The following is a 14,128-nucleotide window of genomic DNA, read 5'->3' as shown; positions in this document are numbered from 1 at the left end:
TCCTGAGGAGTAATTGGCAGTTGGTGGTTATCAGGGCAGGGAGAGTCACTGTTCTTTGAGGCTTTGTTCACTTGTAGATTGTCCGAGGTCACTGGATGGCATTACATCCACATACATATGGGCAGTGCCAAGATAGTTAAAAAGGAATACATTTTAAAAGCGTATATACGTTTGGAAAATTTGTGTTTTGTTAGGTTCTTGAGTATATGGAGGGATTGGGCAACAGATGATCATATTCATATATGTGTGTGTGTGTGTATGTGTGTGTGTGTGTGTAATTTTTATATGATAAATAAAAATAGTCTTAAAAAAGATTTGAAGAAATAGTAGCCAATGACATTGTCTTCATTACATGGAAAATACTTCTTTTTTTCTTTAAAATATGTTATATGTAATAGTTTATCACATTGCTGTAAATAAATTAAATATATTTTAAACTGCTTAACTTTATTTTCCAGTGTAAGAAAGATCATTGATAATAATTTTAAAACCTCAATATAAAAAGGCTACTAAAAAATTTTGGTAATTTTGAGAAATTTTCAGAATGTAAATGATATCTATGCTTAGAAACACTTAAAAATTGCTGCTTCATAATTAAATGAATAATTGCTTTGTGTTCATGTATTTATAATTTAACAAGTTGCAATAATTAAGGAATTAAAACTGATTGAAACTGCATGATAAGGAGATAGAAGATAACTTAGATCACTAGATTAGCTAGATGATAGACAGACAGACAGATAGGTAGCAATTGATTAAATTACCTAGTATTCTAGGAGAACATTGAGGACAGTAACCAAATTAACCTATGTATGCAGAAGATGGAACATTTTGAACAGCATGAAAAGTCACCCAAAGAAAGTGATTGTCTGTCTCCTGTAAACTTTAGTCCTAAATGAATTATTGATATTACTATGTTTCTCTGATGCAAATATTCCCTGATGCCTTTTGTAAAGACAAAAGTGGAGAAAACTAAAACAATGAAAGAAACAAAGGCTTGATAGGAGGGTATCATAGAAACAGGAGCTATTGTGAATATTTTACTAGGTAAGTTCACGCTTCCTAGAAGGAAATACACTCTAAGAAGAAGAGCTCACACTGTTTATTCTAAATAAATTATCCAAATCTGTTTTTCTCTGAGAGAAATTGGCTTCTTCTTTTTGTCCCAACATGGTCCTTGAATGTGCTTACAGTTTGCAGCTATAAAGTAAGTCACAAAGACAAAAAGACTCATTTTCATATAAATGGATGAGGGCTATCTTCTTTTCATGCAAAAATTTCAATGAGATATTCCAATGAAAAACTAAAGCCCAGGAAAACAAAGTCAATGTTGCCATGTGAGTTACCTAAACAGAACACACTCCAGGGTTGTTGGCCCATGCTTGTATATAGCAGCCACCTACACAGACAATAGTGTTATAGTTGTCTCTTTCTGTTCACGTTATTTTCCTTAATAATTCTTAGCACACTATCTACTATTTCTCCAGTTTAACACAAAGGTCTCTGGGTCTATGACTTATAGATGGAGCTTAACAAAGCAATAAAATTGAACCCATGGAAAGAAACACTTATTTGTAACATTTCCACACTTCCCAGGACTGGAAATTGAAGTTCAGAACTGTTAAAATCTTGCTCAGAAATACAAAACTAACCAGAGAATTCTTTTCTTCTCACATTCTCATCATTTTCCCCCAGTTGTCCTGTAAAACGGAGGTTTGTTTTCTCAGAGCATGTTGAAGAACCACATCCACATACAACTGCACTCCTAATCTGGATACACAAGACCATGGACTCTCATACACAACTTCAAATCTGAATCAAGTTCCATGATCGTGCCTTGCCTTGCTTTCTTGAAGGTATATTTATGTTCAAAGAAAATAGTCACAATCTACCCTGCTAGCTGTTATCACTCTTTTGAAATAAATGCACTATGGAGTTAAACAGAAGCTATAGCATAGAATGGCATGGCATGGCATAGCATAGCTTAGCATAGTATAGCATAGTATGGCATGGCATGGCATCATAGCATAGCATAGCATAGTATAGTGTAGTACAGTGTGATGACAAGTATGTCTACACAGGTCAGGCAAAGTAAAAAGAGAGCAGCGAGTCTAGGCTATTGGTTTTACAGAAGACTGATAATTTAAAAAAAAAAGAATTATTTTACATCATCGACATAGTTACTTCCAATAGCACATAGTTAAAAATGTTTGGTCTTACCTTATCTTCTCTTTTATCACCATATATTAACAGTGAAAAGTAATGGGTTTCATGGTAATAATTTTTAAATGGATAAAAATATGCGTGGATAATATTTATCTCAAGAAAGATAACACCAGAAGATGGAAAGGCTTCCCATTCCTTGAACCAGTATGGTTAATAATTTGAAAATAGACACCCTTTAAAAAACTACATCTTCAACACAATCCCATCAAAATTCTAATGTTATTCTTCATAGAAATTGAAATATAATATCAAAACTCATAAATACAAAAGAATCAGGATAGCCAGAACACTTCTGAACAATAAAAACACTGTTGGGAAAATTACCATACTTGATTTTGAGTTATATCATAGATCTACAGTAATTTAAGAAAAAAAAGCATGATACTGACATAAAGACAGACACAATGATCCAAGGAGTGGAGTGGAGGACTCAGATAAAACCCCACACTCTAGTAGCCACATGATTGTTACAAAGAGGCCAGAAGTTGCACCTCGAAAAAAAATAGCACCTGCATCAAATACTGGTTGTCTATCTGGATTGTTAAATGTAGATAATGAAACTAGATCCTTATTTCTCACCCTACACAATATTAAGCTCCTGGTTGATTAATGATGTCAATATATGACTGGATATATTAAATATGTTAGAAGAGAAAGTAGGGAATATGCTTGAGTTTACAGGTACAGGAAAAATTTACTGAACAAGCCTGCAGTAGCAAAGGCACTGAAACCAATACTGACAGATGATATCTAATGAAACTGAAAAATCTTCTATACAGCAAAGGATACCAACATTATAGTAAAGATGCAACCTACAAAATGTGGGAATGATCTTCACTGGCCATGTATCTGACTGAGTGATAGCATCTAGAATATCCAAAGAACTAAAAACAGCAACAAAACAAACCACAAAAACTCAAATACTGGGGCATGGAAGTAAATGAACTTCTCAAAAGAAGAAATATAAATTCTGAGGAACATTTTTAAATGTTTGATATGCATAGTCTTTAGGGAAATAAAAATGAAACCACTTGAATTTTTGTCTTGCTCAGTTAGAATGGCTAAGGTCAATAAAAAGGAGGCAGAGGCAGGCGGATCTCTGAGTTTGAGGCCAGCCTGATCGAAAAAGTGAGTTCCAGGACAGCCAGGACTGTTACACAAAGAAACTCTGTCTCAAAAAACCAAAAACAAGAAATCTGGAAATATGTTTACTATGCTGTGTAACTTATACTCCTAGACAAATGTCTTTATCCTATTACAGAGAATCAATCAACAAATGAATAGATTTTATACACACAATGGAATATTATTCAGCTATAAAGAAAAATGAAATAATGAAACATTTAGGTGAATATATGGAGCTGGAAATAATGATTCTGAATGCAGTAACCCAAGCCCAGAAAGACAAAGGTCGTATTATGCTTTGTATATGTGGATGCTAGATTTGAATCTTTAGATATGTGTTTCAACTGTAGTACTCATAGAAGGTAGTACACTACTTAGAAGCCATAGGGGAATTCCAAAAGAAGGATGACAGAACACACGTGCCATATGGGGAGCAGTAAAAGAATAAGGAAACAGCAAGGTTAAAAGGGGCTGTTGGTGGGAGAGCATGGTAAAGGAGAGAGAGAGAGAGAGAGAGAGAGAGAGAGAGAGAGAGAGAGAGAGAGAGAGAGAGAGAGAACTAAACTTAAAGACTTGAAAATGTCATATGGAAACCAAGTATTATGGAAGCTCCTTAAGATGTGTGTGTGAGTGTGTGTGTGTGTGTGTGTGTGTATACACCAACAACTGATGAAACAAGAGGTCATGAGTTTGAAAAAAAGCTAAGCGGTGTATATGAGGGGTTCTATGGAATAAAGACAAGTGGGAGAACATGTAAAGGGACAGTATGAACTTGAGAAGGAAGTATTGTGGGTACTAAGGAGAGTTTTCAGATGGTAATGACAGATGTATATGAAAAACATACATTGTATTAAGGTACAAAATTTTCAAAGAATAAATACAAACTAACTAAAAAAAAAAAAAAAAAAGAATTACCTATGAGCCTCTAACAAGGCAATGAATTTCTCCCAAGAGCAGGCTTGCTTCAGATACCTCTGGTTACTCTGTCTTTTCTACCCTTCCATAGTTATGCTCTTATTTTAGCATCTGGATACTTTATCAATCCAATTTTGAAAGCATGTCAGCTAAAATGATATTTATTGGTGGAAGTTTTAAATTAAAAGGGAGGTTTATTTTGTGGGGTAACTTACAGGTTACAGGGTCCAGGAAATGGTGTCCTCTGGAGAACTCTGCTTGGTCTACCTCCAGCATCCAGGATCCAGGAACCAAGGGAGCTGGCACATCTGGATTTCGGGTCTTCAGGGTCCTCTCTCACCCCGCCTCATAGGCATGACAGTTACCGGGAGCCTCAATGGGGGTAGTACTTCCAGGTCAAGGCTGGAACAGCTACCCACTACAGATATTAGTGATCCCACATGAAAAAAGTACACACCATGTTTCATAATTTTGAAGAGCAAAATGGAATGTAGATACATTGTTGATAATTTTTCACAGATCATTTGTTTAAAGGATATTTTAATATGCTTAGGTAATTATAATTAAAGTTAATATTACCTAAAAATTGAAGGGAAGAAATGTTTCCAGACGCATTCTAGAAAATTAGTGCCCTGATACTGAAACTGCTTCAGTAAATGGCAGGCATTTGTGTACATATGTACACACACACACACACACACACACTCACACACACACTCACACACATACACACACACATACACACACACATATACACACACACATACACACACACACACACACACACACACACACACACACACACACACCTATAAGCACACACAAAATTGAAGAAGGAAAGTAAAGGAGGAAAACTGTAGGTAAATTTCTTTATTTTTTTTGTATTTAATTTGAGAGCAGAACTCACTGCTGATCTTTTAAATAAAATAATCATATATATATGATATATATATAATATATCATATATATATCACAAAGAATTCTGCTTAGCTGTGTTTGTTACAGCCCATAGCAAATGCAAAAATTTAAATTGTTCCAAAATAGAACTATATTTTATTTATTTATTGTGATACTGAGCATTGCTGTACCACTATGCTATAGAATCTTTCTGTCCTTTTTCACTTTTATTTTTGAGACAGGGCTTTGCTAAGCCACTGACATTAGCCTTGAAATCACTCTCTAGCACAGTCTGGCCTTGACTTTTAACGTCATCATGTCTCAGACCCCCAATTTGCTGAGGTTACAGGCCTTTGTCACCTAATTCAGCAGAAGTGATTTTCCAAACACTCCATACACCAGATGTTAAAAGATAATTTAATAATATATTACTAATATATAGGTTATCCACTTTGCTTCTCTGAAAAAATTCTGCATACCTTTCCTTATTTCTATTCAATTGCTACATATGATTGATAACACCCTTATTTGTCCTGTTCACCTTAAGCATGCATGTAGTTTGTTTTGGATAGTAAGTGTCAACTCTGAGTACAAGTGTTAAAAACTATGTCTAGAGACACAGCACTAGAGCACATTGTCTGCATAACATGAGCAAAATGTTAGGTTTAATCCACAGCACTAGAAAAAAAAAAACAAAACAGAGAACATGTGAGTTGTCTTGCCTCTTTTCCATTGAAGCCATCAGTGGTTCCTATGGAGACTCAGACACCAATGAGTCTGGAAGTGAACATGTAGGAAAGAACTGCCAGTGATGGGCATATGCCACAAGGAAGAAATATGCTTTGTTGTAAACCAGGTAGATTTTCAACTTATTTTATTTCAGCATAATCTTGCCCATCCCATTAAATATAATAGTTCATCGAAGGACTCATGTTAAATGACCTTTAATCTTTGAATTTTTTCTTTGCCATTGAAGAAAATTTAAATGGCATATGCTCATCATTGTACTCCCAAACTGGGTAATCAAGAAATCTAAAAGGAATTACACTCCTTCTAAAGAAATGTAAAATAATTCACCCAGTGAAATTACACTGAATTGGCTATGGCTTTATTGTGTGTGTTCATTATTCCCAAAAGTCATTTCTTATAGAGCAGCTACAAAATGTTTATAAAATAACTAGGTATGAAAATGAAATGCCAGCCATTCTTAAAGTCACATTGTACCAAAAGTTTAAGAATTATATAAAGGTCAAAATCCAATAAATGCTGACAAGCCAGGAGGTTTAAATTTAGCATCAGACTTTTTGTCAGTGATGAAGTCCATTTGGGGAAGAAGAAGAAGAAGAAGAAGAAGAAGAAGAAGAAGAAGAAGAAGAAGAAGAAGAAGAAGAAGAAGAAGAAGAAGAAGAAGAAGAAGAAAAACTATCCAAAGTACAGATTATGTATCTACTCTAGATAAAATACTCAATAGCATTTAGAACATAAAAAAGTAAAAGTTTCTAGGAAACATTTGAAGATCAAGAGTTAACTGTCTGCATGTAGTTGCATAGTTTTTCAAGGCCTTACCTTAGGTTTAGCCAAAGATAAACCAGGTAGGGAGCAGATTATAAATAGTGTACAGATAGGAGACAGAGGGAGGAATTATTAATAGCCTACATATAGGAGTCATAGAAAGATGGGAATTATCAATGGCAGATAAATAGGAGTCAAAGAGAAGGGTAATTATAAATAACAGAGAGGAGTTAGAGAGAGGGAGAGTTATTAATAACCACAGATAGCAGTCAGGTAGAGGGGTACTACATTTCCACCTTGACCGATTACATGCTACATGACTTTAAACAAATTCTGTTTCCTTATCAGGAAAATGGTAATAATGGCTACTCATGTAGTTGCTGTAATTTGCTGTAGTCAAATATGAAATGTAGCTAAGAAAAATGAATGCAATGCTACATGAACTCAGTTTATACTGGGTTAAACACATAATTTAAAACATTCACAGAAGGAAACATTCGTTCAGCATCTTCTCTGCCAAATTCTGTTCTCGGCACTTGAGATCTATGCATGAACAAAATGGTCAGAATTCATTCATACGCTCAGTATGCATTAGAAAGAAGAAAGTCGGAGCTAACAACAATTGAGTGGGGATGTATCTCAGTGGTAGAAACATAGACCTAGCTTGCAATGAGTAACTGAATTCAATCCATAAAACAACAAACAAATATTCAGTGTGTTAGAAGGGACAGTGTAAGAAAAGAAGCAGTATTGGAGAATAAAGAGTAGCGTGTATTTTTCTCCGAAAACTAAAGAAGACAACTTTCCAGGCTATGTTAAGAAGTTGGTCATTGAATAACAATCTGAAAAGGTTCACATGTAGATAGAGTAATAAAGTATCTTCTAGAACAAGAACTCAATGCAGTATGTTACTTAGCATTGATCAAAGGTGAACTATTTTCAATGCTTGGTTAAAGAACATGTATTCATCCAGTGCCAGACTTTCTCCTTCTGAAGCCTGAGCTGCCAGCATCCTGCACAGGTCAGCAGACTCACTGCATGGCATCCTGGAGAGAGGAAATGATATGCTCAGTTAATCTTTAGTATATAATTTCCTTACTGCAGAGAGAGAATGGAACCTAGTAAAAAGTCCAGAGAAGCACCCTCTGGAGCATGAGGCTCCTTTAGAAGGATTCATGATGCCTGTTTATCTGAGATAATATATGAAGATGAAATAATTGTGCAACCTATAAAATGTTTAATCTTACCTTTCTAACTGTCACAAGTCTAAAAAATTCCCCTAAACAGCACACATGTATTAAAACTGAAAGTGCACATGGATTCTTCATGTCATCTGCTGCTCCTAGGCAGCATTTTGTTGTTTTTATTCACCAATCATCACATTAAACCACAGTGTGTTTGTGGTACTGGGCACCAGTAGCTGACCTAGGTCCAAGGGAAGGACAAAAATCATGAAGCATATCATATCCCACTTTCTTAACACCTCCAGAGCCCTCTTAAGCCTCACACCTCTCTTGCTGCTGAAATAGCAACTACTTCCTTCCACCCTGTTCCCTTTCATTGCTTGAAAAAATAAAATGTCTCAAGGTTTTGGAAAGCTCTAAGTAAGAGAAACCCATTGCCCGTACATGCATTCTTTCTTTCTTTATATGGGGCTCAAGGTAGCCACTGAGAAGGCTGTTGAGGTGGTATTTCAGAGACTGAAGGAACAGCAATGCAAAAAAGAAAACTGATTTGCCCCTTGGGGATCTAAGTCCTCTGCAATGCTCATTAAAACTTAACTTGGATTTTTAAAGGTATTAGAAAACCCTTTAGAAAAACATTTTCCAGTGTGACCTCATCCAACTGGATGTCCTGCCTGGTTAAGCTTACCAGAGAGGGAACGGAATTTTTCTACTGGATTGCAAGTGATTGTAGAGACAGAGGGGGAAGTTAAAAAGCCTTTACTTATGATAAAATTGGTTGAACAAGCGTTGAGGTTCCAAATCTCCCTAATTAAGTTCTGCAATGGTGTCTGCATTCTTTTTTGAAACCAGAGGGAATTCTCTTGAAATGAACAAATATTTCATATGGTTAAGTATTCATTAAAATGAGCAATGGGGAATGAACACAGTATCCAATATCAAGAGAAAAACTGTGCAATGGAAATGGGTGCATACATAAGACATCAATAATCTCGGATTCTGGCAGCCTGACCACATCGTCACCTGTTGTTCCTGTTTTGCTAATTATTCTTGCTGTAATTTACACAGCTGTGCCAGTGAGTCTGGAGTAGAAGGAGAACTAATCCAGGACTGAAGCCATTAAGGTAATGTTAGCTGTGCTTATGTTACTCACAACCACTTGAGTAAAAGAAGACACACATTTTTATAAGAAATTTCAGAGAGGAAGGTTTATCTATTTTAAAACCAAAAAAAGTACATAAATGCTTGTGCAACAGATATTTAAACTGTGTGAAGTACCATTTAGATTCTTCTAGTCTTTTATTCATCCTATCGTGGAATTCAGTAAAGATGCTGAATTGAAATTCTGAAGATTTATCTACTGATACTAATATATAGTTTCAACATTGATGTTTATTTCTCATTAAAGCAAGATTTGTCTGAAAGAAAATCTTATAGGCAATTTACTCTGAACAGAATTTAGTTTTCCTTCTCCTAATTTATGTTAAAACATAAAATTATTTTTATAAGATTCATATGGAAACATTCATTAAATAGTAAAGACAAATGGTGCAGATAATAGAAAAAGAAAGATGATTGTAATGTGTATCCCTATTCACAAAGAGAATAGTAGTATGTTCTTTTCACCTCATCATGGTTTTCAAGGACCAATCATGCAGAGCTGCCAATTAGAGCATTTGAAGCATCAAGATTCTTTTTGCTACATCTTGTACTCTGGAACTCACTGTCTTATATCTTCTATTATTGAATTTTCTGTTTTCTACTTCCTCAAATCTGTTTCCAGGAATTTATTTAAAAGTCTGATTTAACTTAGTCAGGTGTGTCTTTGGGTGTGTGGTTTTGAGCAAAGTCTCAGAGGATGCAAATTTTGAAAGCTATTCACCACAAACAGCATACCACTTAAGCATGCCTGCCATAACACCTCTGAAAAGAAAAATTACATCTAGTCCTACTTTTCACAAGCAGATTGTCTGGCAATGGAGACCAATGTCAACCAGTCCAATAGGAAATGTCTAAACTATGGAGAGTTTTATTTTAGTTAATTTTCTCTTATTTTAATGACACAGAATTTTACTTCTGGGGAAAAATAATGGTTTAATGCTGTAGTAAGACAGACCCATAGGGTCATGGAAATTGGCTCAGATATACAATACTGAGCTGTGTTAAGTCAGAAGTTGAGTTAGGAATACACACTGACCCAGAAGACATAACCATTTTGCACTTCTCTAGTAGTTTACTGTACAGATAATGTCGCCACTTGTTCTCTGAACAAAGACAGCAATTTTTGTACCCGATTATTTTCAGAGACAATTTCTGGATGATGCCCCATAGACAACTCAACCATGCTGAACCAGCAAGAAGATAGGTAGCATTAATGGTGCCTCTTCTAAGGAAAGTTACATGTAGAAATCAGAGAATACATCCTGAATCGAGTATTGTATTAGAATATCAAGGCATGAAGAAAAACAAATGACTTCCAAACATAGAAAACAGTTTTAATTACTCCAGGCAGGGCAGTAGGAGTAGTAAAATAATTATTCACAGTTATTTGTAAGTCGCCAAAAGAAAATAAGGAAAATTTATGTTCCCAAAGATAATATCATTGGCTAAATCAGGCAATGTCAACATCTAAGATTAGCTTTCAGTGTGGCTTGAGATAAATCAAGTTATCTCATGAATTCAGTATGCTCATAGTCAGTCATAGATTTGAAAATGCTCCAAATATCTTTGTTTCTAAATTTTACTATGTACATACTATAAACTATTGCCATTAATGATTTCTAAGTTTTTTTATTAGGATACATGATACTCTTATGAAAAGTAGGGATTATACCTTTTGCTGTTTATGAAATGGTTCATAAAATTAGAACATAACATAATGGAACTACTGCCATACAATTCATCAGAGAAATATAAATGCATACATGGAATGAACACTCTGTCATGTTTTATGTGTTACTCAGCTTCTGTATGGAGCAATGCTTTCACATACTCCACAGACACATCAAAAAAGTCACCATATAAAATACTTAAAATACATTATACAATATATTGGTTCAACATAAGGCCATGCACGCATGCATGCAAATATGTATACTAAAAACAAGTGGGCATTGCCATTAATCTCCTCATGGCCTTCAGATTTCTGATTCGATGGTCATTCTGGAAGTTCTACTTTGAAAGGAGAACCCAGTTACAGAATTGTTGATCTACCTTTTCAAGAGCTAAGCTGGGGATGGTGTCAGAGAAGAAATAATAAGTTAAAATGTGTTATTTGTAATTTTATTCAACACAAGAATAAGGGATGTGGACAATGAAATGATGAATAGTGTAAATTAGACTTAAAAGGGGAAAACAGTAGCCTAGGTTACCATAGTAGCCCTAATTTTCCTGTTTGAATGTCTTCATACTTGGACAAGAGTGAGTAATGAAACATAAGCTCTCTGCTAACAGTCCCGAATATTGTTTCTATGTAGTTCAGCACTATCATTACTAGACACAATCCCCTCTGGGTACTAGGGCAGTCTGCTTACTGGCAGTTCTTCAATTACATATCTTAATTGGACATACAAGGGCACTGGAAGTTAGGATATAAAAGCAATGGGACATTTGGGAATAAAATCTCAAAATAACATTTTACCTAATTATTATCCATTTTTCATTCTGAAAGTTACATTTGGGATATTTTTCCATCACCATGCATGGTTTACTAAAATACACTTTAAAGTTGCCTGAAAGGCTCTTTTATCCTTGAAAATATCAATTCAGAGTATTTTATTTCCCTGGAGATAATTGATGCCAATCCAATGTCACACAGAGAACAATTCACTTCTTACACCAGGTCACAGGTGATTCTAAATGTCATAAGCTGATTTCCCCATTGATCAATTAGGTTTCTATACTTAACACATTTTAAAAATACATATGCATAATGTTAACTTCCTTATGTAATTTACATAATGAAATAAATAATACTTTAAATTCTATTTATTCTTGATATTTCATTTCAATGATATTTCATAACAGACTATTTATAGCAAATGTATTGTGGAAACATTTCTTATACAAAGGTTCCTCCATTTTTAAGAAACTTCTAGCCCTGTACATGTGTCATTTCTAATGTTCATGACACAGCACCTTAAGTGGCCTCCAGACCTAATAAAATGCAAGTATTTAATACATATCATCTAACGTAAAGAAACATGTAGAAGCTGGGGAATGGTTCACTCAGTGAAGTATCCACACAGTAACCATGATGATCTGAGTACACATCACAGAACACATGTGAAAGCTAGCCCTGCTGTGCATGTAAGTCCAGTAGACTCCTGGAGCTCACTGGCCAGCTAATCTTGGGGAAGATAAAGTAAGGTGGACCAGGATTAAGGAGCACATACAACATTGCCCTCTGGCCTCTGCTCAAACATGCACAGACTTCATCTGAACACACAAGCATATGTGCACACAACTACATGAAAATACACACACACACACACACACACACACACACACACTCACCACACATAGCCACATACACAATAACAGAAACATTTTGTGTAAAACCTTTTCAGTATGTCTCATTTTACTTTTGTAAAATTCATTCATAAAAAAAAATTGAAAATAGTTAACAAAGACTCATCAAAGTTGAAGTCTAAATTTAACCTTGATTTTTGAAAGATAATTCTGCCTGTAGATATGGACCAGTTTCATCATATGACTAGGAAGTTATTAAAATGATGAAAACAAAACAGATATATAACTACTTTGGAATGAACAAACAATAGTGAGGCAATGTAGTTGCTTGGTCTGTGCAGTAACATGTAGACGGACGCAGGCTGGCAAGTACATTTCAGATCGCAAAAAAATCTAAAATGTGTCAAACCATTGCTTTGGAGCCGTTAGAGCATAGGGCAGGACAAACAAAATGTATAAATGGCATAGGCAATAATGGCATGGCTCACACATCTAGCTACAATATAGTCTCAGTTTAAGTCTATTGTGAGCTGGAAATCTACATATGATTATGATTGACTCTCCCTTCACTTTTAATAATATTAGAGATGAAGCTGAAAGTTAACTAAATCGAACACTAAACTTTGGATAAATCCAGCCACTTCTCTAGATAACAAAAAAATCTTTTGAGTGTGTGTGGAAACCATAACTTTTATAGTTTAAATTTATTTTTTTAATTTAAAACCATCCTTTTATTAAGAATCAAAATTAATAGAAAATACCTTAGCATATGAACACACACCAAGGGGAATAAAAGTCAAAGTCATTGCTTTAATGATTATTTTAAAATCCCCTTATCTATAAAGCCCATCAATCTTACATTGAATATTATAGAACTTAATGTATATTTTAGTTAAAAAAAAAGAAACAAGAAGAGATTTTCACTCCTGTGTCTTTCTAAATTTCTGAACATTAGTTAAATATTTAAAATGTAACAGGTAATTACAGCTTTTCAGTGTTTTTCCAGATATGGAGACCGTTCAGATTTTGTCACTTGTTGTCTAACAATAAAAAAAAAAAGCCACAAAATCTACAGTCATAATTGGTGTGAGGTGACCCAGCAGTGTGTCCTTGCCACTTTCCCCGCTATCACTGGTGGCAGGATGCAGAGTCCTTCCTCACAGCCAACTTTCGTCTGGGCACATGCCTCTACCAGACCCCCGCTCCTGTCCCCTGCAGGCTGTTGAATGGAAAAATGCAAGTTGATAATTTCTACCACAGAGAAGAGGGATCTGTGGGGTAAAGATTGCACACCTCTCAAGTTGTCTGCTCAGTCATGAGCACTGGTAGCTTTTACTGGTAAAACTGAAGGAAAATGAGGTTGAAAGTACTATGCTGAACTATTCTTAAGCCTAATAAATGGGATTTAAACCTAACAGGTGAAGTGTTTTCCATAATGTCTGTCTGTCTGTCTGTCTGTCTGTCTGTCTCTCTCTCTCTCTCTCTCTCTCTCTCTCTCTCTCTCTCTCTCTCTCTCCTCTGTGTATGAAAGATTATATAGATAGAAATAGAGATATATGGCTTTTCCCATAAATTCATAATGATCTCTTTTTTGTGTATGTAAATAGAAAAGGTAATTCTGAGAGAATATATATTACAGAAATTCTTGCTTTGTTTATGTGTGCTTATAGTATTTGTGTGTAGTGCATGCATGTAGTATGCAGGTGCATGCACCTGAGCATATACCAGACAAGGCATCAGATAGATTCCTCTGTCACATTCCATTTTATGTGAAGAAAAGAAAGCCTCTCTCACTGAAC

The sequence above is a fragment of the Peromyscus leucopus genome, chromosome 13 (assembly GCF_004664715.2).
Source record: "Peromyscus leucopus breed LL Stock chromosome 13, UCI_PerLeu_2.1, whole genome shotgun sequence".
In the NCBI taxonomy this organism is placed as follows: domain Eukaryota; kingdom Metazoa; phylum Chordata; class Mammalia; order Rodentia; family Cricetidae; genus Peromyscus; species Peromyscus leucopus.
Note: the sequence above shows the minus strand (reverse complement) of the source record.